Here is a 7,500-nt window from a genome sequence, read left to right on the forward strand (position 1 = left end):
TGTACGGACTGCGGCTAGACATGCTCTGTTAACCCCCAGTCTCTAAGTCACCGCTGCAGTAGTTCAAAGCTGCATTTTGGAACTATTTTTTCTCCCTCCCAGCAATAGCTGTAATTTTATGAGCTCTCTCTCTCTCTCTCTCTCTCTCTCTCTCTCTCTCTCTCTCTCTCTCTCTCTCTCTCTCTCTCTCTCAGACACACACACACACAAAACCAGTGAGACCTCATAATGGAGGTGTGGTTTTTGATTGCTCTTCTAAATTATTATTTTTTTTCCCCGGCGTTGATGAGGTTTAGGAAATGAAAATGAATTTGCGTTCAACATTTTGGTAAATTTCATTATTAAAAAATTCTAATTGTTTTCACAGTTATTTTTATGGAGAGAGAGAGAGAGTCTGACGAAAGAAAAGTGTACCGAATAGCACCAGGAAATTTATATAAGAATTATTACTGCGAAATATTGAGTTTATGGATACGATTTTCAAATAAGGCAGAGCATCAGCTGATAGAGGAATAGGTTATGGGAAAATAAAATAATGTTATTGGATGGACTGATCATTCATCGGTAATTAGAACCGGTGAAAACCGCCCTCTTTGTGGGTTATGAATGGATGCAAGCAACAGCTCTGTTTCTTGCATTTTATCTGTCCATTTGACAGACGTAAAGTTAGGTAGATTTATCTCTTGTTGCACTGGCAAAAGTCTTACAGGTACTTGTTTGAATCTGTGTGTGTGTGTGTTTTTTTTTTTTTTTTTTTTTTTTTTTTTAAGTAATGCATGCCCGTTTTTATGCTGACAAATAGTAGGGTAATTTCCCGACAACACTAACAAAAGAAAAATGCTGTCTGTCAGGGTTTGTCGGAAAAACCGAGAAAGTGACAAATCTCTAACACCAGGTCTGCGTCTGCGTGTTGGAACAGTTTGATATGGAGACCGCTAGTTTCAGTAACCTCTGTCGGTCAGTTTTTACCTTTCCAAATGTTTCCTATGCTCGACCCTGAGTGTGTCGCTTCTTCGTGTTTTTCTCCCTGCCTACTTTTCGTTGATTCCTTCCTTGTATTGTCATTATTTTTCTGAATTTCGCTCTTTCTCTTATGTGTTGAGTTCTCAAATATTGTAAGTTGTTCATTAAATTATTTTGTACCTTCATTTCTAATTGTTGTTCTCGGAAGCTGTCTCTAATGTTGTTATAGTTCTGAGGTTGATAATTCATTTTGTGTCTTCAGTTTAGCAATAATATAAAAGGAGCAACACGATTTGGATGTGTAGTGAAAAAAAGTGTCCATAGTATCAATGAATTGATAGAATTTTTTTAGTTCGCATGTGGTCTACAACGAACGGTATTTATTCGTGCCTTTATCAGCTTCTGCAGTTCGGCGCAGCAGAACTTATTCGAATAGGGAGGTTGTCCCTTGAAGTCGTATTTTTAGGTTGTTTTTAGCTCCTAGGGCTCCCAGTCGTATAGTTTCTAAAATTTCACTTACCATCCTTTCCTTTTGGACTCTTCTCACCAAGCTGTCCAACTTCTTCAAGCTTATCCCGTTCCAGTTTTCGCATTCTATTCAAGAACAAAGCCTTCGGACAGGCGACCCCTTTATGAGTCTGGAAATGGAATGCAGTTTCCTAGTTAAACGACTTCATAACAAAAAAGAAGCTCGTGTCAAGGAACCATCACTTGCGACGAGAACATTGCAAACCCACCCCGTGGTGAGGACACATTGTGGTGAAGCCGTGCTTGATTGCAGTGTTGAATTCCCCTAAACATCAGCCTCTTTTGAGATGGAGATGGAAATGCTGCAGGAGGAAATGGTAATTTCTCGCTCAGGTGGTCCGTGCCAGTTGCTCCTCGCCGATTTGCATTCTATTGCCTAAATGTAGCTAGATGGCGCCCTTCCCCTCCTTCTGAACCCCCTCTCCTTCCCTGCCTCCATATTTAGGCAACAGAGTATATAGGTTTTACACTGAACTTGATATTGCCGATATTCTGTGATTCAGAGCAGGTCTTTGTTTAGGGGTATTTGTTTCTTATTTTATTACAAAATTTACGTTAGAAACTTGTAGTCTTATGGTTACATAGTTTTTTATGTTCTTTAATGTTAATAACAATATATAATAATAATAATCTTTGATTTGTAAAAGTTATTTCAAAATAAAAACTGGAAAACATTTTTATTTTACATAAATTCATAAATACTTTTGGATATTTATACTCTTTTCAAGTGCTGACAGCAGTACTGTGTAATATTTTAACATTTGAGTCATCGGTAAATTGTTGTTTATATTGAAATTATTGTAAAAAGGCCCCATGTTGCAATCCATGTACTGTAGATGACTGACCGTAAAAAAACAATTTCTCAGTAAGAATATTGTCAAGAGAGTGCAAACCGACCATGGGGTAGAAGGTTGTTTATTTTTAACCACTTGCAGGAGAGCCTTGTGCTAGAATGTAGCGCTTGTTCAGCGTTGAGAGAAAAACGATGATATGAGTTTGTTCGGAAATCAATTTCTGTGCAGTAGGAGTTATTCTGCCGTGGCGTTGACAAATTAGTCAGTTAGTACACTCGTGCCGTAAATGGCATAGTCTGTTTGTTCCCTTTAAATAATTCGGACGACTTGCATAGAAATGTACACTTTATGCAGAATATTCATCGTTTGTGTGATATGCAGCCTTCACTTATGACATACAAGCTTTGATTATTATTATTATTATTATTATTATTATTATTATTATTATTATTATTATTATTATTATTATTATTGAAGAATTCGGACTACTTGCATAGACATGTGCACTTTATGCAGAACGTTTATCATATATGTAATATGCTACCTTCACTTATGATATATAAGCTTTGATTATGAATGTATATTATTATTATAATTGTTATTATTATTATTATTATTATTATTATTATTTATTATTATTATTATTATTATTATTAAAGAATTCGGACTACTTGCACAGAAATGTGCACTTTATTCAGAACTTTTATCATTTGTGTAATAGACAACCTTCACTTATGATATGCAAGCTTTGGTTATGAATGTTTATTATTATTATTATTATTATTATTATTATTATTATTATTATTATTATTATTATTATTATATTGAAGAATAATTCCAGAGTCGTTTTGGTGAATAACAAAATTTAGAGGACTTCGGTAAGGGTGCACAGCTTCCCTTATTAATCTGGCACAGCTGAAAAGTAGACTAAAAGTAGACTAAATGGAATGTGATGAAGCAAATGTTTATGACATTCCATTTAGTCCGCCTTTTATTGGAAATTTTGTGCTATTACACCAGATTAACAAAGGAAGTTCTTTAGGCTTCAGAAAATTCTCTACCTTTTGTAATTTACAATTTATTTCACAACAGGACTGTGGATTATTCATCAAGGGTTTTCTACCTGATGCGATTATTATTATTATTATTATTATTATTATTATTATTATTATTATTATTATTATTATTATTATTATTATTATCATAATAGCGCTCAAGGAGTAAATGACTATTGGGACGAAAGCAGGGTCGCTTTCAGAAATGGTGTTATATATAAATAGGAAACATTCTGTGTAGTTATACGACCTTTATGTAGAGAATAGTCGAGTTCATTTATAGCTGTTTATAAACCTGATGCCCATGCTTATGGTAAGGTGTGTTTGGTAAGGATTATGCTGCGTTTGTGTACATTCTTGGCAAGTGTTTGTTAAATAATGTGCGAAGCTTGCGGAATTTTATAAACATGTCACCCTAAAAATTGGGTCACCTTCAAGTATTGAAAATGGTCTCGTGCATGTTTGTGTGAAGGAGACATTATTTGGTATATTGCCTCTCTTAAGAAAGCGACTCTGCGTTGTGTCATGCAGTGACATCGTTTTCTGCCCTTGCATATTTAGTATCAACACTTGATGCATCAAAGAACCCAGGGATTGTTTTTGGTATGTGGTTGCGATATTGATAGCCTCTGGCGGTGAATTTTGGAACATCCAGTCCAGTGTTAGTCAAACATATCGACTTTAAATTTGGGAATGAAGACGGGAAATCCATGTGGTATAGGCATTAAAGCTTTGTTGTTAAGACATCCTCGAAATCCTCCTTTTTCAAGAGCACTTTTAGTTTTCTGATGCCTATTTGTCTGTCCGTCCTCACTTTTTCTGTCCGTCCCCAGACCTTAAAACCTACTGAGGCTAGAGGGCTGCAAATTTATATGTTGATCATCCACCCTCCTGTCATCAAACATACCAAATTGCAGCCCTCTAGCCGCAGTAGTTTTCATTTTGTTTAAGGTTAAAGTTAGCCATAATCGTGCGTCTGGCACCGCTATAGGTGCCCTCAAAACAGGCCACCACCGGGCCATGACAGAAAGTTTAATGGGCTGTGGCTGAGAGTTTCATACAGCATTATGCGCTGTACAGAAAATTCGATTGCACCGAAGAAACTTCGGCGCATTTTTTACTTGTTTCTATTTAACGCTTCTTGGTTGACTATGTAAGTTTTGGTGTTCGTTGAGATGTGTGTGTGTGTGTTTTCCCCTGCTGGATTCACTGTTGTCATGTGCCTTTCCTAGGGGCTTGTTGCTGCTGGGTGTTTGCAATTCTGAATGATTGCAATTGAATGAAATATTTGTGGTTTGGTGGTGTTTCACTTGCAAACCCTGGGGCCAAACTTCTATTATGGAAAGTGTTGAGCGGTCGCCTCGGCGTAGTCGCCCCCCTCAACACACGTCTGTGTTTGTTGGTGTTGCTATGCTCAAGTCCAGTACGCACTTCATGTGTGGTGATTCTCTCTCTCTCTCTCTCTCTCTCTCTCTCTCTCTCTCTCTCTCTATATATATATATATATATATATATATATATATATATATATATATATATATATATATATATATATATATATATATATATACATATATATATATTACACTGTTAGTTACGTTTTTATTTATTTATTTATTTATTTACTAACTTATCTGTTTTTCTAATAAACTGTTCTCTTTCTGTATTTCCCATTACCTTCTGTTACTACTTTCGAATGAACACCATATTCTTGAAAGCCTGGAATTAAAGTCATTGGCGCATTTGGGCTTGCCCCTTATGAAGAGGGGTGATCTTTTGAATAATAATAATAATAATAATAAATAATAATAATAATTATGGTTTCATAGCTCTCAATGCCTATGGTAGTGTATGTATGTGAATATATTTATAGAGACACCTATAAAAGCGCTGTTGTAGAGTGTAGAATGTAGACATTTACAATGACTCTTTAAGGTTCCCATACAAATACTTGGCGAGACAGAGCGCTACTCACATTTAGAAAGAAGCCCATTAGAACCTGAATTCGCTGCATTGTGAGAGAGAACTCATTTACAGGAACGAAACAGGAAACCTACAAAGACTTCCTTTATTTATTAAAATCTGGGTGCTACGTTGACCAAAGAATTAAATGGTCGGAATAAAGGTGACGATGAGAGAGAGAGAGAGTTGACGGAAGTTTCGTGGAGGGGAAAGAGGATGTGTTTAGGTTGAGGGGCGGAGGAGGCAACAGGTGGCGGAAATATTCCTGCAGGGAGGAGGACGAAGGAGCGGAACTGACGCACACGAAAATTCTCTCTCTCTCTCTCTCTCTCTCTCTCTCTCTCTCTCTCTCTCTCTCTCTCTCTCTCTCTCTCTCTCTCATTGTCAACGTTTATGCTTTTGAAGGTACGTTTTATTCCGACATTACCAGATTGTAAACGTTCTTCCTGCCCACAGTAGTGTCTCATTAAATTAAGGAAAACAGCTTTATATTCTAGTGGTCTTTGTAGAATGTTATTGTTTATGCTGCGGGGTTGTTGTGGTGGTGTGAGTGTGAGTATGTTTGAACTTAGCAGTAATTTTGTACTTTGCAGTTAGCCGAAAATGGTGGGTCGCTGAAAATTGGTGATTAACAAAAGATTAATACCATCGTGAACCACCTGGACAAACGGAAAAGAATATATATATATATATATATGTGTGTGTGTGTGTGTGTGTGTGTGCATATATATGTATGTATGTATTTTGTGTATATATGTGTGTGTGCGTTCGTGCGCGCGTGTGTTTTCGCGTAACGTTATTGCCCTTCAGGAAAGCGTTAAAAAATTTGTTTGGGTTTTTATTTGTGGTTCAAAGGATAATCAGACTTATCCACTTATGGCTCGAGAGTGATCAGCAAGGGTAAAGATTAATGAAAAAAGTTTATATTATGAACCCAACCCAGGGTGCTTATTTTCCTCCTACCAACTTTTCCTACCACAGCTCTTAATAGAACAAAAAGTAAATTTCAACAGTATGCTCGTCACCATAGCAAAGAGAGATCTGTCTCAAAGTGGGTAATTATTGCACAGCTACAAACGGAAAAAAATACTATCTCTACATGCATGACAGTTATCACATTTGCTACTTATGAAGGCTTTATACTGAATCGGCAGCAGTATATTGATGTATATGTCGTACATATATATATATGCATATATATGATTCGCATAATGTTACCTATGTATATTTAACCAGTAGATATCTTCATACCATTCGTGAATGGGGAGCAGGAGTTAGTAGGAGGAAATGTATGAGTCCCAGCGAGTTGGATTTATGCTATTTTTAAACACTCAGCACTGCACATTTTACACGAGGATTAAATTTCGGCTTGCCTTATACACGATAAAAAGTTAGTTTTATACTACTACAATACACATTGTCCTTGGTTTTTTTTGCCATTTTGCCATGGGCTGTCTTCTCTGGCCATGAATTCTGTCTGATTCGTTATTTTTTTTTATATACCGGTATATAGAAAAAGGTATAGGCTATAATATGTTGCATGTGCATGTTGCTAAAGCCTTTTTATAAGCACCCATGAGTGACTGATGTTTCCCTGACTGTCTGCTACGAGGACCTTGATATGTTCATTATAGTTAATGCTCTCTCTCTCTCTCTCTCTCTCTCTCTCTCTCTCTCTCTCTCTCTCTCTCTCTCTCTCTCTCTCTCTCTCTCTCTCTGGTAGTTGCGTGCTTGGTAAGAGAAAAATTCAAACACTCAACTTCGGGAGCAATGTCATAGATTTGCGAAGTCTGTATTTTGACTGCTTTTTTATTTGCTTTGAAAATTGAGTGAGCGAGGTGTATATGTGTGTGTGTACCATGTCAGTGAAAAAGTGCAATAGTTTTGGAAAATATTTAGAGTCAGAGCCTTTATTGTAAGAATTTTTTTATTCCAATTCAGCATTAGAATCTTTATTTTCTTTTTCTATTTTTGATTTTGATGAGACCTCTAGGAAAGAAAGCAGGCCAATCGAGACCGAAATGCTGAATATAGAGTTACAAATAATCCGTGATGTGAAGAAGGAAACACACTCGGAATAGAATTTTGAAATTCCCAGAGATTAAATACTTTTGTGGAAATAACGGTCAGCCGCCGCCCCCCGCCCTTCCCCCAGCCAAGAATTGGAATACACAGGACTTCAGCTTCCCTCAGCTATT

At 36.6% G+C, this 7,500-nt stretch overlaps 1 protein-coding gene across 24 annotated transcripts in view; it reads left to right on the forward strand.

Annotated features, from left to right (window-relative positions):
* Mical (Molecule interacting with CasL) overlaps positions 1-7,500 on the forward strand; it is a 388,129-nt gene that overhangs the window by 228,473 nt on the left and 152,156 nt on the right. The window lies entirely within an intron of this gene.

The sequence above is a fragment of the Macrobrachium rosenbergii genome, chromosome 21, assembly GCF_040412425.1.
Source record: "Macrobrachium rosenbergii isolate ZJJX-2024 chromosome 21, ASM4041242v1, whole genome shotgun sequence".
Lineage (NCBI taxonomy): Eukaryota > Metazoa > Arthropoda > Malacostraca > Decapoda > Palaemonidae > Macrobrachium > Macrobrachium rosenbergii.